The following is a 26,030-nucleotide window of genomic DNA, read 5'->3' as shown; positions in this document are numbered from 1 at the left end:
TTTGCCAGAGAGCAGAAATTGAGTGGGGCAGACCCCACTGGTGGCAGCATTATCATTAGAGAGAAAGACAGGAGTTTAGACACTAGACACCTGAGTAAAATAGTGCCCCCCTTTAAACAAGGGGATGACATCCACAAATGGATGACTGCTTTGGAGAGGGCCTGCACCGTCCAGTGCGTCCCCCCAAGTCAGTGGGCAGCTATACTGTGGCTCTCCTTTGAAGGTAAAGGTAGAGATAAGCTCCTCACTACTAGAGCTGAGGATGCTAACTACCAAGTCCTGAAGAATACACTGATTGATGGGTTTGGCTTAACAACTGAGCAGTACAGGTTGCTGTTCAGAGACACCCAGAAAATTCAGTCTCAGGATTGGGCTGACTTTGTTGATTGTGCCACTAAGGCTTTGGAAGGCTGGTTGCTGGGTAGCAAGGTTACTGATTACACAGGATTGTATAATCTTATCATGAGAGAACAGATTTTAAACAACTGTCAGAACCAATTGTTGCATCAGCACCTTGTTGACTCAGATCTGACCTCTCCCCAAGAATTGGGAAAGAAGGCAGACAGATGGGTCAGAACAAGGGTCAAGCAGAACCAGACTCAGAACCAGGGTGGTCAGAAGAAAGCAGACCAAAAGGGTAGTAACAAGAGTGAACAAAATGACCAGAAGTCTTCGACAGGTCCCCAACAAACCAAAGAGGGTGGGGGTCAGGCTTCACAGCAGAAAAAGAAGACTCAAGAAGGCCAGTCAAAAAGGTGGTGCCAATACTGTATAAGTAAGACTCACTGGTTTAGTGAGTGCACCAAGAAAGGAGGGCAAACTCCTGCCACTGCAGCCCCTAAGGCACCTGCACCCCCTAGTACAGTCAGCAGTGGTAGTGCACCTCCCAAGGGAATAGTTGGGTTAACCTTGGGAACTGAGGGGTATGACAACTTAGTTGGCACACTCACTCAGGCTGTCCTTGTCTGTACAGGGGATGTGGATATATTTCCTGATGCCAGTCCCAATACTTTGGGCAAATACAGGCAGACACCTTTAATTAATGGAAAAGTGGCTCAGGCCTACAGGGACACTTGTGCCAGTGTCACAATGGTGACACCTAACTTTGTGGACCCTGGATAGATCATGCTAGGTACAGATTACCTGGTGACCAATGCCAGCAATGTCACTACCCATCATAGTATGGCAATTGTTGATTTCTCCTGGGAGGGGTAAGTGGCCAAAAGAAAGTTGTGGTTAGTTCAGACCTCCCAGTAGAATGTTTGTTGGGCAATGATTTGGAAACATCACTATGGTCAGAAGTGGAGCAGAGGACTCACATGGAAATGTTAGGCTTGCCAGCACATGTCCTTGCTGCGACTAGGTCACAGGCCAAAAAATGCCCCACTGAACAGGTGCTGGATCCTGGAATAATGGACCAGACACCTTCCAAGAGAAGGAGCAGTAAGGGTAAGGCATCGCCTTCCCCCTTGCCGCAGGTTGTGGATCAAGTCTCTGAGGAGGCTGACCTTAAGGAACTGAGGGAAACTGAGCCGAAAGAGCTTGAACCTGAACAGGTTGAGTTTCTGGGCTCAGGGGGACCCTCCAGGGAAGACCTGGGGAAGGCACAGTTAGACTGCCCCTCACTTGAACCCCTCAGACAGTAGGCTGCTGCTGAGGCTGCAGGGAACGCCACAGGTGCCCACAGGGTATACTGGGATGATGGACTCCTGTACTCTGAATCAAGAGACCCCAAGCCTGGTGCAACCAGGAGGCTGGTCATTCCCTTGTCTCAGAGGGGTTTCCTTCTTACCTTGGCCCATGAGATTCCCCTTGCAGGACACTTAGGCCAGAATAAAACGTGGGACAGACTTGTCACACACTTTCACTGGCCTCACATGAATGAAGATACCAAGGAGTTTTGTCGCTCCTGTGTCACGTGCCAAGCCAGTGGTAAGTCAGGTGGCACAACAAAGGCCCCCTTTATACCACTACCTGTGCTGGGGGTGCCCTTTGAAAGAGTGGGGATTGACATTGTAGGTCCAATGGAACCCCAGCCAGCATCAGGGCACAAGTTTATACTGGTGGTGGTGGACCATGCCACCAGGTATCCTGAAGCTATTCCCCTTAGGACCACTACAGCACCTGTTGTGGCAAGAGCCCTAGTTGGAGTGTTCTCCAGAGTGGGCTTCCCTAAGGAGGTTGTCTCTGACAGAGGTGCCAACTTCATGTCAGGATATCTGACTGCAATGTGGAAGGAATGTGGTGTCAACTACAAGTTCACCACACCCTATCACCCACAGTGCAATGGGCTTGTTGAGAGATTCAACCGGACCCTCAAAGGGATGATTCATGGACTACCTGAAAAGCTCAGGCGTAGATGGGATGTCCTGATACCCTGCCTCTTGTTTGCTTACAGAGAGGTCCCACAGAAGGGGGTTGGCTACAGCCCTTTTGAGCTTCTGTTTGGGCATCCTGTAAGAGGACCCCTTTGTTTGGTAAAGGAAGGATGGGAGAGACCTCTCAAAAAGCCTGCATCAAACATGGTGGACTATGTACTTGGTCTCCGCTCCAGGATGGCTGAGTACATGGAAAAGGCATCTAAAAACCTTGAGGCCAGCCAAGAATTACAAAAAGCTTGGCATGACCAAAAGGCTGTCCTGACTGTGTACAAGCCTGGACAGAAGGTGTGGGTGCTGGAGCCAGTGGCCCCAGCAGCACTCAAAGACAAATGGTCTGGGCCCTACACAATCATTGAGCAAAAGGGAGAGGTCACCTACCTGGTGGACCTTGGAACTCCCAGGAGCCCCCTCAGGGTGCTCCATGTGAACAGGCTCAAGGCATATGTCGACAGGAAGGACATGGGCTTGCTCATGGCCACAGATGAGGGACAGGAGGAGGAGAGTGACCCTCTCCCAGACCTGCTCACTCAGAACCCTGATGATGGGTCAGTAGATGGTGTTGTCTTTTGTGGCAGCCTCTCTGAACATCAGCAAAAGGATTGCAAACAAGTTCTTCAATCCTTTAGACATATGTTCTCTCTGACACCCAGTCAAACCAATTGGTGTACCCATGAGGTTGACACTGGAGACAGTCTGCCAGTCAAGAGTAAAATCTACAGACAGCCTGATCATGTCAGAGACTGCATCAAGACAGAAGTGCAGAAAATGTTGGAGCTGGGAGTCATTGAGCCCTCAGATAGCCCTTGGGCTAGTCCGGTAGTTCTAGTGCCAAAGCCTCACACCCAGGGTGGTAAGAAAGAGATGAGGTTTTGCATAGACTACAGAGGCCTCAATGCAGTCACTAAGACTGATGCCCACCCAATACCAAGGGCAGATGAACTTATAGATAGATTGGCTTCTGCCGACTACTTAAGTACATTTGACCTGACAGCTGGCTATTGGCAAATCAGGTTAGCTGAGGAGGCCAAGCCCAAAACAGCATTTTCTACCCCTGGTGGGCATTATCAGTTTGTGGTAATGCCCTTTGGTTTGAAAAATTCACCTGCCACCTTCCAAAGGCTGGTGAATCAAGTTCTCACTGGGTTGGATGACTTCTGTGCAGCATATCTTGATGATATAGCTGTCTTTAGCTCCACCTGGGAGGATCACCTGGTCCACCCGAGGAAAGTGTTAGAGGCACTGCAGAAGGCAGGTCTCACTATCAAGGCCACTAAGTGCCAGATAGGGCAGACGCAGGTTGTATACCTGGGCCACCTTGTAGGTGGAGGCCAGGTTCAGCCATTGGAGAGCAAGATACAGGCCATCAAGGACTGGGCTCCTCCAACCACCCAGACTCAGGTTCGAGCTTTCTTGGGCCTGACTGGATATTACAGGAAATTTGTCAGAAATTATGGATCAATTGTGACTCCACTTAACGACCTGACAAGTAAAAAGATGCCAAAGAAAGTTCAGTGGACAGCAAGCTGTCAAAAGGCATTCGATGACCTAAAGCAGGCCATGTGCACAGCACCTATCCTAAAGAGTCCAGACTACTCCAAAACATTCATTGTCCAAACAGATGCTTCTGAGTTGGGTGTGGGAGCTGTTCTATCTCAGCTGAATTTTGATGGTCATGACCAGCCCATTGCTTTTATTAGCAGGAGGCTGACCCCCAGAGAGAAGAATTGGTCAGCTATTGAGAGGGATGCCTTTGCTGTGGTTTGGGCCCTGAAGAAGTTGAGGCCATACTTGTTTGGCACTCACTTCAAGATTCAGACCGACCATAAGCCCCTCTTGTGGCTAAATCAGATGAAGGGTGAAAACCCCAAACTACTTAGGTGGTCCATTTCCCTACAGGGGATAGATTTTACAGTGGAGCATAGACCTGGCACTGATCATGGCAATGCAGATGGGCTCTCCAGGTATTTCCACTTAGAGCAAGAAGACTCACCCGGTCAAGGTTAGCTTATTGTCCCAAAGTTTGGGGGGGGTCATGTAGGAGAGTAGGGTCTGCAAACCTATGATCACCCCAGATTTTTGCTTTTTGCTTCATTGGTTTACGACTTCCCCTGGCTGTGGGCCTGCTAAGCAGACCCACAGCCTAGCTGTTCTCTCTCTAAATTGACACACATGTACCTTAGGTGCATTTACTAATTGGAACTGGGCCACCTTATCAGTCCCTGTATCAGCATACCTTAGGTATCCAGGGCATAGGTGTACCCAGGGCCTACCAGGGGCTGCAGCATGTATTATGCCACCCCTGGCTGGCCACCCAAATCTGACACAACTGGCTGCACGATGGCTGGGGCAAGGTGGTGTAATCACCCTTTGCTTTAGATATAGTATTCCTATATCTAACCCTAAAATGGACACATGTATTCCTATCAGTCACTCCTATGGCAGGCCTTATCAATCCTGAAGGCAGAGTGCTTGGAATTATGTGAGATGGTGCTCTGGCATGAGCTGAGCCCGTCTGCAGCTTGCGGAACCAAGTCCTAATAGCTGTTCCAGGATAACGCGTACCATATACTCTTAAGTGCATTATAATCCTCGCGGTTATTTGCTAACTTTGGTATCGCATTATCCAAACATGTCGAGGAAGGTGTCATACGAATTGGAATACTAACCCCTCGCCAATTCTGGCGACGGGGTTAGCATTCCACCCTTCTAGAGGGACACGACATGTATGTAACTGTGAACCCCGGTTGAAGTTAACTCGAGCCTCAGCATCACAAAATGGATGCTGCCACCACAGACACAAGTCTGACCTCCTGCTGCTGGGAGTCCTTCCAGCGAGGAGAGCTTGGACAAAGGGTTTCCTGTCAGGGGCGGTGCTAGCACCATCCCAGACAGGGTTTTGTGTATCCCAGGTAGGCAGGGCTGAGAGGAAGGTTACTGCAAGTGGCACCCCGGTGCTCTCACTGTGCATAGGCCGGCTCAAACCAGTTCCAGGGGCACCCCAGCCCCTGAGCTGGGGAGAGACCAGACAAAGGAGAGGGGTGTAACCACCCCCCTCCTGGTCCCACCCATAGGCAGGACCTAGTCACGGGCCAGCCCCTTTTCTTCGAATAAAGGTAGGAGCGGGCCCCCTTCCCAAATTGGATCATTCTGAATCTTGAACTACTTTCCACGAAAGGAACTCTTGACTATTTCTGAAGACTCTCCCTTGTGGCTAAGGAGTAGCCACCCTGCACCAGCAGGCACCACCTAAGCACTTGCGGTTTGCTGCACGTCCATCCTCCGGATCAAGACTGACCAGCTCGACGAGACCCGGATTCCCTGCCATCTCTGACCTCTACCTGCATCATCAGCCCAGCTGAGATTCGTGGGTGTGACGAGACCGGAGGGACCGGCCATCTTCTGAAACTGCACGACGCTTATCCAGCACGACCGCCGAGGGATCCTCGAGTGAGTGCTTTTGGGGTTTGAGAAGCCCTAACCCTGAGCAGCTCCAGCACCGAAGTCCAGCCTCCTCAGCACCCACGAGATCTGCGTGGGGGCCCTTCTGCTCTTTTCTGCTCACCGCGTTGTCCGGTCACTTGCCCGTTGGCTAGTGGCCCTCCTGACGACGCACCACGACGGTGTCACCGCTGGTCTGGTTGCTCCAGACTGGCCCTTGCTCCCCTCCAACAGAGGAGCACCCTGGACCCTCCTGGTCCACTCCAGACGCCATCTTGACTCCACCGCGTGGGCTTGCCTTTGCCAAGGCTTGTTGCCCCAATCCTGGTTCCAGCATCGCCGACAGCAGACACCTTCGTGGGACAGCTCGCCCCTCCAGTCTGGTCGCCGACAACGCCTCCTGGTCCGAGGGACAGCAGAGTCCAGCGTCGCTCACTCACCTGGACGAGGTGACTTCCTCCGGTGCCATCCTGGTGCCCACACAATCACTGGCTAGTGATTAAGAACTGAGTCCCCTCTGCTTTCAGGTCATCTCCATCATCGATCCAGGCTTGGATCCCTCCGAATATCTACACTGGGCGCCTACCAGCAACTTCTTTTTTCAGGCTCCATAGACTTCAACGAGGATTCCTGACGTCTTTTGAACCCTATGCAGCCGCAGCCCCTGGGCTAGGTAACTCGAGCATTCCGGTGCTCCAACGTAGGTTCACTATCTAAGTGTCCAGATCCTTTTTCGTTTTCAGTCTAGCTGGTCGGATTCGTCCGGAAACAGTAACTTTAGAAACGCTAGCATCCATAGACTTCTTCCCGCATCCCGCGTGAGAGTGCACACTCTGCACCCGATCTCCCTAGGCCTCCTGCTCCTAACCTTAGAGTTCAGTAGTGTAGTCCTAGCGATCCTGAAGCCTCTGGATCTGGTTACTTACCTGCTAGCATTTCGCATTCCACTTTTAGTGTATATGGTTTTTCGTGCTCCTCGGGCATTTGTGTAAATTGTGCAACTTGAAGTATTTTCTTATTTTTTTTTTTTTTTGAAACCTTTATTACAGAATGCAATAGATATACAAATATGGGCCTACAACCTTCAGGCCGGCCGCTAGCAAGCAGTGGGATCAGAAAACACAGTTATAAAACATAAGCGGCAAGTGATAAAGGTCCCAGAAGTCGAAGGATGCGTTTGCGGCCACACCGTCCAGACCCCCCAAATGGCGGTTCCATTTTTTAATGAAAAACTACAAACAAACCCACAAGGCAGCAAAAGTCTAAGCAGCATTATGTGCTCCCCTCGGGAGGACCCTACCGATCCACAGGAATAGGGGGGGGGACGGGCCGGGACAGAAACAAAGTGGGCACGATGACACCGAATCAAGGTAACAAGCAGACTAGGGAGACTGGGCTGCTACCAAGTCAGGCGTCAGTGGCGGGGTACAAATCCCGCCACGATAGGAGTTCCAGGGGCCCCACACTTTCACCCATTTCCCAGGCTTACCTCTCGCCACATACACTACCTTCTCCCGAAACATACACCAATCCATGTTGTCCTTCCATACCGAAACCGTTGGTGACCTCTGGGAGCCCCACAATTGTGCTATGTCACGCTTGGCCACCATATATCCCAGTGTCACCCACCACGTTTGCGGCACCGTGTAATCAGTTGGTTCCCACACATTCAACAGACATCTCCTAGCCTCGGGAAACAGCGTCACATGCGTGACCGCTTGCAACACCGCATGTACACCACGCCAGATTCGCGCCACCTCCGGGCATTCCCACAAAGTATGGAAGAATGTCCCTAACAAACCACACCCACGCTTACACATCCCATCCACGGCATATCCCATACGCATCAGACCCGGTCCTGTAACGTAGACCCTGTGGAGTATTTTGAGCTGGACGAAACGAAGGCGGGCCGGTATGGCCACCTCTTTCGGGGAGGCCACCGCAGATACCCAGTCCTCGTCATCCAGCTCCAATCCATCGGCAACCCATGCCTCACTCAGGACAGTCAGCAGTCCCGAGCGATCGTTAATGAGCTTTTTATAAATCAATGAGATAGTGACATCCGGTACATGCCCGTCTAGCACTCTATCTTCCAGAGGGGAGCACTCCGGGATGGACGCCACATCCGGGAATACAGAACACAGCGCGTGACGAACCTGTATATACCGGAAGTACTCCCTGTCCTGCAACTGGAATTCCGTCTGCAGCACATCAAACGTTTTAAATCCCCCCCTCGTCCAGAGATCGCCCACCCTGCTGATGCCAATCGTGTCCCACTTCTCAAAGCCTTTCGTAGTCCACAAGCAGCCCAATCGCTCAGATGCATACAATGGCGTCGCCCGGGTCAACCGATCCTTCCACCCCATCGCCAAGTTTGCCGCGTGCCACACCCGTACCGCGACCCGTGTAGGACCCGTCAAACGTGCGTCGAGCGATCTAGAGTAAAGCGCACGATTGTAGTCGCCACCCGGCAACAACAATTTGTCCATTTCAAAAGCCGGGTTAAGGGCGGGCCCATAAAGCCCGTGGTTTATCGCAGCCAGCTGGGAGGCCCAGTAATACCGCTTGATGTCTGGGAGGGCGACCCCCCCGTCATACCACGGGAGCGTCAGCTTCGCGAGGGCGATACGCGGCCTCCCATCCCAAAACAGTTGGCGCTGCAGACCCTCCACCTCCCGAAAGTAGCGCGCCGGGACGATGTCCATCGTGTTTTGTAGAGCGTATAAGAAACGTGGCAACGACATCATCTTAAACAGCGCCGCACGGCCGAGCGGCGAGAGCGGCAAGCGCCTTCAACGAGCCACATCCTCCTTCAGGCGCTGGAGGGGGGGGAGTAGGTTCTGTTTATATCGGGCCGCAGCGTCCAGGGTAATAAAGATACCCAGATATTTAAATCCCTGCGGAGCAACCTGGATAGGACAACCCCGCGGAAGGATAGGAGCCTCCCCTGAGAGGACATATACACAGGATTTAGCCCAGTTGATGACTAGGCCGGAGTTGCGGCCAAATGAACACAATACATCCACTAACACAATCAACGATTCACGCGGGGAAGCAAGGTACAAAAGAATATCGTCCGCGTAAAGGGAGACGCGATCTTCATACTCAGGAGTCCATCGGAGACCACGAATCGAAGGGTGCCACCGCAGCCACTCCGCCAGGGGCTCCAAGGCGAGCGCAAAGAGGAGCGGCGACAGCGGGCAGCCCTGCCGCGTGCCCCTGCCCAACTCAAAAGGAGCCGATACTCTACCATTCACCACCACTTGCGCCAGCGGTCCGGAATACAACAATTTCACCCAGCCAATGAATCCCGGGCCAAACCCAAACTTCGCCAGCGTCGCCCAGATATATGGCCACTCGAGCGTGTCGAACGCCACAGTGGCGTCCAAGGACGCCAAAATGGCTGGCTCACGTATGAACGGGACCCTCGCGAGCACCCCATGCAGACGCCGCAGGTTAAGCGCGGTGTTGCGATGAGGAATAAAGCCGGACTGGTCCTGATGGATCAGATCGCACACCACGCTGACCAGCCGATTACCCAGTACCTTGGCCAGAATTTTCGGCTCCGCATTCAACAGCGAAATGGGCCTGTAAGACGTGACCCGATCCCGCGGCCTCCCCTCCTTGTGAATAACCACAATAGTGGCAAGACGCTGGTCCAGCGGGCGGGAACCCGCCGAACGGGCCGCGAGGAACATATCACGGAGATGCGGAGCCAGTGTATCCGGCCGTAATTTGTACAATTCGATGGGAAGGCCATTAGGACCCATGGCCTTGCCAGAGGCGACCGAACGTATGGCGAGGGCAATCTCCTCAGATGTCAGAGCCGCGTCCATCAACAATTTATCCTCCTCCGAAAGGGAAGGCAGCGCAATATCTTTAAGCAGGTCGTGGGAATCCTCCTCAGAGTGGGAAGATACCGGGCAATACACCCCGCGGAAATACTCAGCGAAGCAATCAACAATTTCCTCCGGCTCAGTGACACACACACCATCCAGTCTCTCAACCGACGGGACAACTCGACTCGCTCTCTCCTTTTTATCCAGCCACGCAATCAGTTTACCAGCCTTATCACCCACATCATACAGTCGCCCCTGTTGCTCTCTACTCAGGCCCCTGGCCGCCTCTGTGACTAGGGCCTTGTAGTCCGCTTGTTTGAGTCTGAGAGCATGCAGTTTGTCATCCGTGACACCACAATCCAGATCACCCTCCAACTCAGTTATCTCAGATTCGATACGGGTCACCTCCTCCCGCTCGCGCCTCCTGGAATGGGAAATGAGGGATAGGGCCTCCCCCCGGATTACCGTCTTGAACGCCTCCCACAGAGAAACAGCAGACGACACAGATCCCACATTATCTTCAAAATATTGCTCAAGGGATTTAACCAAATCTGCGCGAATCGTGGGGTTACGCAGGTACCAGGGGTTGATCGGGACCACCCTCCCCTCCCCCCTCGGGACAATATCGAAGTGCAACAAGAGCGGGGAGTGGTCTGAAATACCCCGAGCTAGATGCCGCACCTCCCCAACCCTTCCCGCCTGTGCTGCTGGCATCAGAACATAGTCAAGCCTCGAAAGACTGCCATGAGCCCCGGAATGAAAGGTGTATTGTACCTGCGTAGGATGTTTCAGCCGCCAACAATCCACCAGTCCCAGGGTATCCAAGAGGCCAGACAACCAAGCTTGGGCGAGGGGGAGATCCCTGGGTGGGTGACGATCCTCAGTTCCGGAAATTACAGCGTTAAAATCCCCCCCAACCACTAGAGTCCCCTCCGGCAGTCCAAGAAGAAGGCGCCCCAAATCAGCGAAAGTAGTCGTCTGCAACCCCGGCGGGACATAAACAGAAACCAAAACAATCGCTTTACCCTCCAATCTACCCACTAGAGCCGTATACCGTCCCCTATCATCATGGAGCATCTCATCAACCTCCAACGGGAGCGAGGTTTTAACCATAATGCCCACACCCCTCAAACCAGAGGTGAAGCCCGAATGAGCTACAAGGCGATAGCCCCGCCTGTTCATGGCACGAAAGGAATTGCCAATAAGGTGTGTTTCCTGCAGAAATACAATATCAGGTGAAATCCGTTTTAATAACTGCTGGACCACCCCCCGTTTTATCCTGTCCCCCAGTCCATTAACATTCCAGGACAGAAGTCTCAGTCCCCTACCCCCCATCACAGCCAAAACCGATCAGTCTCCCCCCAGAGAGCACTTTAGATATAGCACAACAATTCTTCTGCCTTGTGGTACAAATAAACAATACCCAACCCCAACCCAACATCCCAAACAAAACACCCCCCTCCCTGCACCCCTGCATGAGCCCAGACAGCCCCCCCAACTTGCAGTGTGCCTGTCGCCCCTGTGTGAACTAAACTACAAAGACCCCCTAGAGGAGGAAAGAGAACCCCCTCGAGACACAGCACAACCTCCAATGGAGGGGGAACGAGACACAACAGTCAAGAAACCCTAAGCTTGGCCGAAAAGTGGCATCATCAGGAATGAGCCCCAGTGTCAATACCTCATACCCGGTCCGGTGGGCACTCTCCTCCCGCTGCCCCATCCCATCCCGATCATGTCCCCCAGACAAAGTGTCCAACCAGTCCCCGGCCTTCTCAGGACGGTCAAAAAAGTGAGTGCGACCCTCAGACTCCACACGCAGCCTGGCCGGGAAAAGCATGGCGTATTTTAAGTTCATATCTCGAAGCCGCCGCCTGACGCCCATGAAACTCAGTCTCTGCTTCTGGACCGCCTGCGTGAAATCAGGATAAAAGTTCACCTCCATGTTCTCCAGCTTAAGCGGCCCCCGCAGTCTGGAAGCTTGTAAAATCGCATCCCTGTCCCGAAAGTTGAAGATACGGGCAATAAGAGGCCGCGGGGGAGCTCCGACCTTCGGTTTGCCACCAGGAACTCTATGGGCCCTCTCCACCGCAAAGAATTTACTCAGTCCTCGAGGCTGGAGATGAGTAGAAATCAGATCCTCCACAAAGAGATCCGCCGCCGAATCCTCCAGTCCCTCAGGTACTCCGATAATGCGAACGTTATTCCTCCGGGCCCTGCTCTCGGAGTCCTCCAGTCGCCGATCCGTGAGCGCACTGGCCTGCCGGAGCCGGCGCACCTCCGTCTGGAGGGCCGGCACCTCATTCGTAAGGCCCGACGCGGTGTGGGCCAAAGAGTCAACCCGGTCATTTGTCTTGGATAGATCTGCTCTAACAAGGTTGACATCGATGAGGACCGCGTCGAGTTTGTGCGCCAAGGTGTCGAATTGTTGGCCCACCGAGGTCTTCATCTCAGCTATGGCGCCCATGACGTCCTGCAAAGTCAGATCCGTAGGCAAATCCGGGGCATCCGGGGGGCACTCGGAAGACTTATGCGACCCGCCGGGAGACCCCTTTGGGAGGGTGTAGCGATCCATAATGTTGACTTGAAGTGCGGCGCCACGCCGGGTCGATTTGGCCTTCAGCCGATCTCCATCCTGCTTCGTGGCCATCGTCTTGTATCTCGCACCCCCACGAGTCATGCAGTGGAGAGCGAGCAATCGAGGCCGAGGACCCCGGAGGTCACCTCAGGAAGGCGGAGCAGTTCCCCGCAGGCAGGCAGGATCCCCCAGCGAGGCAACCACCACACAAAGAAGCGATCTGTGATCCCACTCGCGATGACGGCAAGGGGACTCAAAAGCGAAAGTGAAAGTGTGGGGTACGCGACTCGCCAGGCTCGTCCCGCCGTTGTTATTCACTTCTCCACTGGATCACCCCCAAACTCGAGTCCGGGGTCAGGAGAGGAGCAGGCCGCAAACTTCAGTGGATGCTCATCACGGCACCCGGGGTCCGATTCAAAAACGGAAAACGGGTACCACCTCGGCTCAGGTTCACCGACACAGTCCCCTCAACCGATTCAGGATGAAGGCAGGATAAACGTAGGAGGTTGCGGAGGTCCTCGGGAGCCTCGCACCTACGCGGCCATCTTGGTTGCGCGCTAGGCTCCTCCCCCCTGAAGTATTTTCTTAAGAGTTTTGTATTGTGCTTAGCTCCCTGACTCATAAAGAGCCAGGGTAGTCTTGTTATAAATAAATATCCTTTATTTTCATAACAACTTGTGGGGTGTCCTTTCACTTGGTGTTCAAGGGGTAGATGTGATGGTAAAACAGCTGGCTTAACACGCCCTCTAGAGTTTAGCCTAAAGACTGCTCTTGTCCATGCTACTAGGATAGCTGGTCTATAAGGTTGACTTACAACCAATCATCACTAAGGGTCGTTTGGTATGATACACAGTGATCACTAGAATAGTGAGCACTATATATCAGGCCAACTTCTCACATTGGTGAGCAGCGGTTGGGATTTGAGCTTGCTGTTGTTTTACCACCCACGTATCCTAAGAATATCAGTTGAAAGATCACATAAGTACCCAGGTACATAACTTAACTTAGAATACTCTGAGTTCTACTGAACCAGCTGTTGTAGTGTAACAGGGCTTAGCACACCCTGACTACAACTCTTAGCAAGGGATCAGTAGGTAAACCCATAGTGTAGGTAGGTGCATCACTTACACCTCACTAGAAAGCATGTCTGACCGCGGAGAGTCTTCAGAGACTCCCCTAGTGGTCATTGACCCTCCACAGGTCGTGTCAAGATATGCAGCTCTTAGCTTCCAGGAGATGAGACAACTGTGTACCTCCAGGAAGCTAAAACAGGGTTCTAACCCTACCATCTCATTTCTGATAGGTCTCTTAGAGACTTATGATGCTAGAAGGGCTTCTAACACTGGCCCCTCTAATCCAGATGGGAACATGCCCCCCTTAGAGGGAACCCTTGGTGACCCTAACCTTGGCCTCCGTGGCGAGGAGGAAGAGGAAGAGGAGTAATCAGGGGACGAGGCAGACAAAGGTCCAGTAGTAGTCAGTAGGCTCACAAGGACCAACTTAAGCAGGCATGAGAATGGAACTGGGGGAGCCCCAGGCCCACTCTCAGGCAGGCTTAACCTTGGGAATGGACGAGTTAGGTCTCTCTCCAGAGGCTCTAACAGATCTGTTCGAACCCATGTCTCTCAGGCATCTTCTCAGGGAGGAATGACATCCCCTCAGAGAAGAGAGCATGAAGCTAAGATGAGGGAAGTCAATCTGAGGATTGAAAGGGAAGAACTTGCCCTTGCCAAAGAAAGACTTGCCTTTGCCAGAGAGCAGAAATTGAGTGGGGCAGACCCCACTGGTGGCAGCATTATCATTAGAGAGAAAGACAGGAGTTTAGACACTAGACACCTGAGTAAAATAGTGCCCCCCTTTAAACAAGGGGATGACATCCACAAATGGATGACTGCTTTGGAGAGGGCTGCACTGTCCAGTGCGTCCCCCCAAGTCAGTGGGCAGCTATACTGTGGCTCTCCTTTGAAGGTAAAGGTAGAGATAAGCTCCTCACTACTAGAGCTGAGGATGCTAACAACTACCAAGTCCTGAAGAATACACTGATTGATGGGTTTGGCTTAACAACTGAGCAGTACAGGTTGCTGTTCAGAGACACCCAGAAAATTCAGTCTCAGGATTGGGCTGACTTTGTCGATTGTGCCACTAAGGCTTTGGAAGGCTGGTTGCTGGGTAGCAAGGTTACTGATTACACAGGATTGTATAATCTTATCATGAGAGAACAGATTTTAAACAACTGTCAGAACCAATTGTTGCATCAGCACCTTGTTGACTCAGATCTGACCTCTCCCCAAGAATTGGGAAAGAAGGCAGACAGATGGGTCAGAACAAGGGTCAAGCAGAACCAGACTCAGAACCAGGGTGGTCAGAAGAAAGCAGACCAAAAGGGTAGTAACAAGAGTGAACAAAATGACCAGAAGTCTTCGACAGGTCCCCAACAAACCAAAGAGGGTGGGGGTCAGGCTTCACAGCAGAAAAAGAAGACTCAAGAAGGCCAGTCAAAAAGGTGGTGCCAATACTGTATAAGTAAGACTCACTGGTTTAGTGAGTGCACCAAGAAAGGAGGGCAAACTCCTGCCACTGCAGCCCCTAAGGCACCTGCACCCCCTAGTACAGTCAGCAGTGGTAGTGCACCTCCCAAGGGAATAGTTGGGTTAACCTTGGGAACTGAGGGGTATGACAACTTAGTTGGCACACTCACTCAGGCTGTCCTTGTCTGTACAGGGGATGTGGATATATCCCCTGATGCCAGTCCCAATACTTTGGGCAAATACAGGCAGACACCTTTAATTAATGGAAAAGTGGCTCAGGCCTACAGGGACACTTGTGCCAGTGTCACAATGGTGACACCTAACTTTGTGGACCCTGGACAGATCATGCTAGGTACAGATTACCTGGTGACCAATGCCAGCAATGTCACTACCCATCATAGTATGGCAATTGTTGATTTCTCCTGGGAGGGGTAAGTGGCCAAAAGAAAGTTGTGGTTAGTTCAGACCTCCCAGTAGAATGTTTGTTGGGCAATGATTTGGAAACATCACTATGGTCAGAAGTGGAGCAGAGGACTCACATGGAAATGTTAGGCTTGCCAGCACATGTCCTTGCTGCGACTAGGTCACAGGCCAAAAAATGCCCCACTGAACAGGTGCTGGATCCTGGAATAATGGACCAGACACCTTCCAAGAGAAGGAGCAGTAAGGGTAAGGCATCGCCTTCCCCCTTGCCGCAGGTTGTGGATCAAGTCTCTGAGGAGGCTGACCTTAAGGAACTGAGGGAAACTGAGCCTAAAGAGCTTGAACCTGAACAGGTTGAGTTTCTGGGCTCAGGGGGACCCTCCAGGGAAGACCTGGGGAAGGCACAGTTAGACTGCCCCTCACTTGAACCCCTCAGACAGCAGGCTGCTGCTGAGGCTGCAGGGAACGCCACAGGTGCCCACAGGGTATACTGGGATGATGGACTCCTGTACTCTGAATCAAGAGACCCCAAGCCTGGTGCAACCAGGAGGCTGGTCATTCCCTTGTCTCAGAGGGGTTTCCTTCTTACCTTGGCCCATGAGATTCCCCTTGCAGGACACTTAGGCCAGAATAAAACGTGGGACAGACTTGTCACACACTTTCACTGGCCTCACATGAATGAAGATACCAAGGAGTTTTGTCGCTCCTGTGTCACTTGCCAAGCCAGTGGTAAGTCAGGTGGCACAACAAAGGCCCCCCTTATACCACTACCTGTGGTGGGGGTGCCCTTTGAAAGAGTGGGGATTGACATTGTAGGTCCAATGGAACCCCAGACAGCATCAGGGCACAAGTTTATACTGGTGGTGGTGGACCATGCCACCAGGTATCCTGAAGCTATTCCCCTTAGGACCACTACAGCACCTGTTGTGGCAAGAGCCCTAGTTGGAGTGTTCTCCAGAGTGGGCTTCCCTAAGGAGGTTGTCTCTGACAGAGGTGCCAACTTCATGTCAGGATATCTGACTGCAATGTGGAAGGAATGTGGTGTCAACTACAAGTTCACCACACCCTATCACCCACAGTGCAATGGGCTTGTTGAGAGATTCAACAGGACCCTCAAAGGGATGATTCATGGACTACCTGAAAAGCTCAGGCGTAGATGGGATGTCCTGATACCCTGCCTCTTGTTTGCTTACAGAGAGGTCCCACAGAAGGGGGTTGGCTACAGCCCTTTTGAGCTTCTGTTTGGGCATCCTGTAAGAGGACCCCTTTGTTTGGTAAAGGAAGGATGGGAGAGACCTCTCAAAAAGCCTGCATCAAACATTGTGGACTATGTACTTGGTCTCCGCTCCAGGATGGCTGAGTACATGGAAAAGGCATCTAAAAACCTTGAGGCCAGCCAAGAATTACAAAAAGCTTGGCATGACCAAAAGGCTGTCCTGACTGTGTAGAAGCCTGGACAGAAGGTGTGGGTGCTGGAGCCAGTGGCCCCAGCAGCACTCAAAGACAAATGGTCTGGGCCCCACACAATCATTGAGCAAAAGGGAGAGGTCACCTACCTGGTGGACCTTGGAACTCCCAGGAGCCCCCTCAGGGTGCTCCATGCGAACAGGCTCAAGGCATATGTCGACAGGAAGGACATGGGCTTGCTCATGGACACAGATGAGGGACAGGAGGAGGAGAGTGACCCTCTCCCAGACCTGCTCACTCAGAACCCTGATGATGGGTCAGTAGATGGTGTTGTCTTTTGTGGCAGCCTCTCTGAACATCAGCAAAAGGATTGCAAACAAGTTCTTCAATCCTTTAGACATATGTTCTCTCTGACACCCAGTCAAACCAATTGGTGTACCCATGAGGTTGACACTGGAGACAGTCTGCCAGTCAAGAGTAAAATCTACAGACAGCCTGATCATGTCAGAGACTGCATCAAGACAGAAGTGCAGAAAATGTTGGAGCTGGGAGTCATTGAGCCCTCAGATAGCCCTTGGGCTAGTCCGGTAGTTCTAGTGCCAACGCCTCACACCCAGGGTGGTAAGAAAGAGATGAGGTTTTGCATAGACTACAGAGGCCTCAATGCAGTCACTAAGACTGATGCCCACCCAATACCAAGGGCAGATGAACTTATAGATAGATTGGCTTCTGTCGACTACTTAAGTACATTTGACCTGACAGCTGGGTATTGGAAAATCAGGTTAGCTGAGGAGGCCAAGCCCAAAACAGCATTTTCTACCCCTGGTGGGCATTATCAGTTTGTGGTAATGCCCTTTGGTTTGAAAAATGCACCTGCCACCTTCCAAAGGCTGGTGAATCAAGTTCTCACTGGGTTGGATGACTTCTGTGCAGCATATCTTGATGATATAGCTGTCTTTAGCTCCACCTGGGAGGATCACCTGGTCCACCCGAGGAAAGTGTTAGAGGCACTGCAGAAGGCAGGTCTCACTATCAAGGCCACTAAGTGCCAGATAGGGCAGACGCAGGTTGTATACCTGGGCCACCTTGTAGGTGGAGGCCAGGTTCAGCCATTGGAGAGCAAGATACAGGCCATCAAGGACTGGGCTCCTCCAACCACCCAGACTCAGGTTCGAGCTTTCTTGGGCCTGACTGGATATTACAGGAAATTTGTCAGAAATTATGGATCAATTGTGACTCCACTTAACGACCTGACAAGTAAAAAGATGCCAAAGAAAGTTCAGTGGACAGCAAGCTGTCAACAGGCATTCGATGACCTAAAACAGGCCATGTGCACAGCACCTATCCTAAAGAGTCCAGACTACTCCAAAACATTCATTGTCCAAACAGATGCTTCTGAGTTGGGTGTGGGAGCTGTTCTATCTCAGCTGAATTTTGATGGTCATGACCAGCCCATTGCTTTTATTAGCAGGAGGCTGACCCCCAGAGAGAAGAATTGGTCAGCTATTGAGAGGGATGCCTTTGCTGTGGTTTGGGCCCTGAAGAAGTTGAGGCCATACTTGTTTGGCACTCACTTCAAGATTCAGACCGACCATAAGCCCCTCTTGTGGCTAAATCAGATGAAGGGTGAAAACCCCAAACTACTTAGGTGGTCCATTTCCCTACAGGGGATGGATTTTACAGTGGAGCATAGACCTGGCACTGATCATGGCAATGCAGATGGGCTCTCCAGGTATTTCCACTTAGAGCAAGAAGACTCACCTGGTCAAGGTTAGCTTATTGTCTCAAAGTTTGGGGGGTCATGTAGGAGAGTAGGGTCTGCAAACCTATGATCACCCCAGATTTTTGCTTTTTGCTTCATTGGTTTACGACTTCCCCTGGCTGTGGGCCTGCTAATCAGACCCACAGCCTAGCTGTTCTCTCTCTAAATTGACACACATGTACCTTAGGTGCATTTACTAATTGGAACTGGGCCACCTTATCAGTCCCTGTATCAGCATACCTTAGGTATCCAGGGCATAGGTGTACCCAGGGCCTGCCAGGGGCTGCAGCATGTATTATGCCACCCCTGGCTGGCCACCCAAATCTGACACAACTGGCTGCACGATGGCTGGGGCAAGGTGGTGTAATCACCCTTTGCTTTAGATATAGTATTCCTATATCTAACCCTAAAATGGACACATGTATTCCTATCAGTCACTCCTATGGCAGGCCTTATCAATCCTGAAGGCAGAGTGCTTGGAATTATGTGAGATGGTGCTCTGGCATGAGCTGAGCCCGTCTGCAGCTTGCGGAACCAAGTCCTAATAGCTGTTCCAGGATAACGCGTACCATATACTCTTAAGTGCATTATATTCCTCGCGGTTATTTGCTAACTTTGGTATCGCATTATCCAAACATGTCGAGTAAGGTGTCATACGAATTGGAATACTAACCCCGCGCCAATTCTGGCGATGGGGTTAGCATTCCACCCTTCTAGAGGGACACGACATGTATGTAACTGTGAACCCCGGTTGAAGTTAACTCGAGCCTCAGCATCACAAAATGGGTGCTGCCACCACAGACACAAGTCTGACCTCCTGCTGCTGGGAGTCCTTCCAGCGAGGAGAGCTTGGACAAAGGGTTTCCTGTCAGGGGCGGTGCTAGCACCATCCCAGACAGGGTTTTGTGTATCCCAGGTAGGCAGGGCTGAGAGGAAGGTGACTGCAAGTGGCACCCCGGTGCTCACTGTGCATAGGCCGGCTCAAACCAGTTCCAGGGGCACCCCAGCCCCTGAGCTGGGGAGAGACCAGACAAAGGAGAGGGGTGTAACCACCCCCCTCCTGGTCCCACCCATAGGCAGGACCTAGTCACGGGCCAGCCCCTTTTCTTCGAATAAAGGTAGGAGCGGGCCCCCGTCCCAAATTGGATCATTCTGAATCTTGATCTACTTTCCACGAAAGGAACTCTTGACTATTTCTGAAGACTCTCCCTTGTGGCTAAGGAGTAGCCACCCTGCACCAGCAGGCACCACCTAAGCGCTTGCGGTTTGCTGCACGTCCATCCTCCGGATCAAGACTGACCAGCTCGATGAGACCCGGATTCCCTGCCATCTCTGACCTCTACCTGCATCATCAGCCCAGCTGAAATTCGTGGGTGTGACGAGACCGGAGGGACCGGCCATCTTCTGAAACTGCACGACGCTTATCCAGCACAACCGCCGAGGGATCCTCGAGTGAGTGCTTTTGGGGTTTGAGAAGCCCTAACCCTGAGCAGCTCCAGCACCGAAGTCCAGCCCCCCCAGCACCCACGAGATCTGCGTGGGGGCCCTTCTGCTCTTTGCAGCTCACCGCGTTGTCCGGTCACTTGCCCGTTGGCTAGTGGCCCTCCTGACGACGCACCATGACGGTTTCACCGCTGGTCTGGTTGCTCCAGACTGGCCCTTGCTCCCCTCCAACAGAGGAGCACCCCGGACCCTCCTGGTCCACTCCAGACGCCATCTTGACTCCACCGCGTGGGCTTGCCTTTGCCAAGGCTTGTTGCCCCAATCCTGGTTCCAGCATCGCCGACAGCAGACACCTTCCTGGGACAGCTCGCCCCTCCAGCCTGGTCACCAACAACGCCTCCTGGTCCGAGGGACAGCAGAGTCCAGCGTCGCCCACTCACCTGGACGAGGTGACTTCCTCCGGTGCCATCCTGGTGCCCACACAATCACTGGCTAGTGATTAAGAACTGAGTCCCCTCTGCTTTCAGGTCATCTCCATCATCGATCCAGGCTTGGATCCCTCCGAATATCTACACTGGTCGCCTGCCAGCAACTTCTTCTTTCAGGCTCCATAGACTTCAACGAGGATTCCCAACGTCTTTTGAACCCTATGCAGCCGCAGCCCCTGGGCTAGGTAACTCGAGCATTCCGGTGCTCCAACGTAGGTTTACTATCTAAGTGTCCAGATCCTTTTTCGTTTTCAGTCTAGCTGGTCGGATTCATCCGGAAACAGTAACTTTAGAAACGCTAGCATCCATAGACTTCTTCCCGCATCGCGCGTGAGAGTGCACACTCTGCACCCGATCTCCCTAGGCCTCCTGCTCCTAACCTTAGAGTTCAGTAGTGGAGTCCTAGCGATCCTGAAGCCTCTGGATCTGGTTCTTACCTGCTAGCATTTCGCATTCCACTTTTAGTGTATATGGTTTTTCGTGCCCCTCGGGCATTTGTGTAAATTGTGCAACTTGAAGTATTTTCTTAAGAGCTTTGTATTGTGCTTAGCTCCCTGACTCATAAAGAGCCAGGGTAGTCTTGTTATAAATAAATAGCCTTTATTTTCATAACAACTTGTGGGGTGTCCTTTCACTTGGTGTTCAAGGGGTAGATGTGATGGTAAAACAGCTGGCTTAACACGCCCTCTAGAGTTTAGCCTAAAGACTGCTCTTGTCCATGCTACTAGGATAGCTGGTCTATAAGGTTGACTTACAACCAATCATCAATAAGGGTCGTTTGGTATGATACACAGTGATCACTAGAATAGTGAGCACTATATATCAGGCCAACTTCTCACAGTCTGTATATCTTTTCCCTTTCAGAGCGGACAACAGGAGTTTTTACCTCTTCCTCCCCCCATGGGGCAAGTAGTTTTTGCAATTAGGGTAAGAATAGTGAGAATCCTCTCACTCTAACAATTTTCTGTAACTGTGTACACACATAGAGTGTCACATGTCACATGAATAGTCACTCACCTTTAAAGAACCAATGCATGTGTTGTTTCTAAATGTGTTTATACATGTTTTCTTGACCCAAGGCTATCGTTACAAGAATGTATAATTTTTACAGCACTTTTTTTAGGCTTGACATTTGGCAGCCGTTTTTGAAGTGGAGAATGGCCTTTGCCACACACGCACAGTGGTATCTTCTTGCCACCAGTTGGTAACAATGGAGCCCCCATGTTTATACTTAGGTCCTGATGAATGCCTTGGACCCACTTGGGCCGACACGGCAGAAACATGTTGACCACTCACATGACGGCTAGGGGACAATAAACTCCCCATTCACTGTCTACTGATTTTAGTATCATATAGTTATTAGCCACATTAAAATAGATTTATAATAACTCTAATGATTTTTACTCTCACTCACATTTTCACGGGCCCCCACTTAGTAGTTTAGAAGTGCATCCCTGTCATCAGGTGTATGCCCGCCCTCTATCAAACGAAGGTTTTAGAGGGCGAGGACTGGTCAATGATGAAGCATGACACCAGGTCCTGCACTGGGGGCACGTTTGCTGTCCCTGTGCATAGCCCAGTTCAAACCGGTTGCAGGGGCTACTTGCCCTTGCTCTGGCGTGAAACTGGACAAAGGAAATGGGTGTAACCACCCCTCTTTCCAGGCCCACCCATAGGTTAGATTACCCTGGACGAAACTTTGCAATGTACATCCTGGACCTATGACGTTCTATCCTGACTAGAAGAATGAAGAGATCTCCCTTGGGGTCAAGGAGTGACTCCCCTGCTTGGCAGGCACCAAAGAAGCAACTGACCGGTCTGCATCGCTGAAGCTCCCACCGGACGCCGAAGTCTTTGCATCACCAGAGGTAGATTTCCAGACTTTTCCGAAGCTACCCTGAGTCCACAGCCAAGCTGAGGCCCGTGGCTATCGTGGGTGACGTGGAACCATGACCCCTGGACACTGTGAACTTTTGCAGCAACACTATCTTCCAAATCCTCCTCGAAGTTGTGCTTTGGGCTCCAAGTAGCCCCAGCCTTGAGCACCTCCTGCACTGAAAATTGTTGGCCTCCAATCCACGAGTGACCCGTGGGCCAGCTTCAAGTGCGACTGCTTGAGGCTCCTTCGCGATCACTAGCCCGTTGGCTATCAGGTCCCCATGAAGGCAACTCCTTTTCTAATTGGACTTTCCTAGTTGCACCAGACATGCCCTGACTTACCCTTGCTGGGTGAGTCCCACAGATCTTGCTGGTCTGCACCGCAGTCCTTTCTCTAAATTCCAGTGACTTGCCATTGCCAAGACTTGTTGGGTCCATTCTGGTCGCCGACACCGCAGCACTCGACAGACTTCGGGGGACAGCTCAAATCCGGCTCGTGGACTTTGTCGACACCTCCTGGACCTCGTGGCTGAAGAGTCAAGACACCCATCAACTCACATGAAGCGCCCAACATCTGTGGGCATTGGTCCATCCTGCCCTAGGTCACTGACAAGTGACCCAGACTCTGTCCCCTCTGCTTTCAGATTCCTTCCATCCTAGATCCGGCCTTGGATCTCCACGGACACATCTCCTCTTCACGGCAGCAGCAGTTCTTTGCAGGCTCCCATTGAAATCGACTACGTGACCCGACACCAAAAGACACCTATGCACCCGGCTTCCCTGGGTGAGGTAACTCGAGTACTCCGGTGCTTTCGTGGGTGCTAGCCCTAGAACTTCTTAAGTCCAAAAGGGTTTGGTCCTGACTCGATTAGAAGTGTCCCTAATCGAGGTTGTGTTTACACACTGCATACAGTCCCCGTGGGTCCCCTGTGGCACTACCTTAGGTGGTTCCTTGGGGTCCCAGCGATTCTACAGGCTATAGGCCTAGTGTCTATCCCAGTCGTGGTTCTTATACCACTTTTTTGGTATATGGTTTGGTACGCCACTAGGGCCCAAACGTGTATTTGTGCTATTACTGATGATTGTTATCTTGTGACTTAAGCACTTCGAACTCCAGTCTCATAAAGAGATTAGAGGGGTGTGTGTTAACCTAAATACATATATTTTAAATATATACCTGGTGTGGTTGTCTTTCATTTGATCATTGAAGAGATAATAGACTGGTAAAACAAGCTGCTTTACATTCCTTCGAGGCTTAGCCTGAAGGCTGCTCTCCATAGCTACCACTAGGATAGCTTTCAAATAAGCTTGTCTTTAACTATTCACCATAAGGGGCTGTTTGGACTGATACAAGGTGCCCAATAGAACTAGTGGACGGCATATATCAGGCCACCTTCTCACACTTATCTCATGGATCTTTTTGCCTCCAGGCTAAATCGTCAACTGAAGTCATTCTTCATTTGGAGACCGGATCCTCTGGCTGATGACGGCTGATAGCCAGAAACCGGTCCTAGGATGCTTGATTCCGGTCCAGGGAAGACATGGCTTGGAAGTTCGGGCTGGACTGTTCCCATGAGGCACAGGGTCAAGACTGATTTGCATATGGCCATGTCTAAACTGGGGTGGCGTAGTGGGCAAAAGAACGATGGATTTAACCCAGATCTCTTGACTGGGTGAGAATGTCTGCATTGTCAGCATTCCGTCCATCATTTTTTTGTTGTAACGCATTTCGCCCTAAGTGGAATGGGTATTCCCAGACGTGGGACCCGTGCTCACTATGCCACTGGAGTCAAGCTATCCTGGCTGATGACGGCTGATAGCCAGAAACCGGTCCTAGGATGCTTGATTCCGGTCCAGGGAAGACATGGCTTGGCAGTTCGGGCTGGACTGTTCCCATGAGGCACAGGGTCAAGACTGATTTGCATATGGCCATGTCTAAACTGGGGTGGCGTAGTGGGCAAAAGACAGATGGATTTAACCCAGATCTCTTGACTGAGGGAGAATGTCTGCATTGTCAGCATTCCGTCCATCATTTGTTTGTTGTAACGCTTTTCGCCCTAAGTGGAATGGGTATTCCCAGACGTTGGACCCGTGCTCACTATGCCACTGGAGTCAAGCTATCCTGGCTGATGACGGCTGATAGCCAGAAACCGGTCCTAGGATGCTTGATTCCGGTCCAGGGAAGACATGGCTTGGCAGTTCGGGCTGGACTGTTCCCATGAGGCACAGGGTCAAGACTGATTTGCATATGGCCATGTCTAAACTGGGGTGGCGTAGTGGGCAAAAGAACGATGGATTTAACCCAGATCTCTTGACTGGGGGAGAATGTCTGCATTGTCAGCATTCTGTCCATCATTTGTTTGTTGTAACGCTTTTCGCCATAAGTGGAATGGGTATTCCCAGACGTGGGACCCGTGCTCACTATGCAACTGGAGTCAAGCTATCCTGGCTGATGACGGCTGATAGCCAGAAACCGGTCCTAGGATGCTTGATTCCGGTCCAGGGAAGACATGGCTTGGCAGTTCGGGCTGGACTGTTCCCATGAGGCACAGGGTCAAGACTGATTTGCATATGGCCATGTCTAAACTGGGGTGGCGTAGTGGGCAAAAGAACGATGGATTTAACCCAGATCTCTTGACTGGGGGAGAATGTCTGCATTGTTAGCATTTCGTCCATCATTTGTTTGTTGTAACGCTTTTCGCCCTAAGTGGAATAGGGATTCCCAGACGTGGGACCCGTGCTCACTATGCCACTGGAGTCAAGCTATCCTGGCTGATGACGGCTGATAGCCAGAAACCGGTCCTAGGATGCTTGATTCCGGTCCAGGGAAGACATGGCTTGGCAGTTCGGGCTGGACTGTTCCCATGAGGCACAGGGTCAAGACTGATTTGCATATGGCCATGTCTAAACTGGGGTGGCGTAGTGGGCAAAAGAACGATGGATTTAACCCAGACCTCTTGACTGGGGGAGAATGTCTGCATTGTCAGCATTCCGTCCATCATTTGTTTGTTGTAACGCTTTTCGCCCTAAGTGGAATGGGTATTCCCAGACGTGGGACCCGTGCTCACTATGCTACTGGAGTCAAGCTATCCTGGCTGATGACGGCTGATAGCCAGAAACCGGTCCTAGGATGCTTGATTCCGGTCCAGGGAAGACATGACTTGGCAGTTCGGGCTGGACTGTTCCCATGAGGCACAGGGTCAAGACTGATTTGCATATGGCCATGTCTAAACTGGGGTGGCGTAGTGGGCAAAAGAACGATGGATTTAACCCAGATCTCTTGACTGGGGGAGAATGTCTGCATTGTCAGCATTCCGTCCATCATTTGTTTGTTGTAACGCTTTTCGCCCTAAGTGGAATGGGTATTCCCAGACGTGGGACCCGTGCTCACTATGCCACTGGAGTCAAGCTATCCTGGCTGATGACGGCTGATAGCCAGAAACCGGTCCTAGGATGCTTGATTCCGGTCCAGGGAAGACATGGCTTGGCAGTTCGGGCTGGACTGTTCCCATGAGGCACAGGGTCAAGACTGATTTGCATATGGCCATGTCTAAACTGGGGTGGCGTAGTGGGCAAAAGAACGATGGATTTAACCCAGATCTCTTGACTGGGGGAGAATGTCTGCATTGTCAGCATTCCGTCCATCATTTGTTTGTTGTAAAACTTTGGAATGGCTGCATCAAAACATGTGTTTGGTGTCAAACGCTTTGGAATACTACTCCCCCCCGCCAATCCTGGCGGCGGGGGTAGCATTCCAGCCTTCTAGAGGGATAGACATGTTCACACTGGCTAAACCCGGTAGGACTTTCCTGAGCCCTGGCATCACAAAATGGATGCCTTTACCACAGACACGGGTCTAGCCTCCTGC

Source organism: Triturus cristatus, chromosome 8 (genome assembly GCF_964204655.1).
Source record: "Triturus cristatus chromosome 8, aTriCri1.1, whole genome shotgun sequence".
Taxonomy (NCBI): domain Eukaryota; kingdom Metazoa; phylum Chordata; class Amphibia; order Caudata; family Salamandridae; genus Triturus; species Triturus cristatus.
This window is presented reverse-complemented; position numbering follows the sequence as displayed.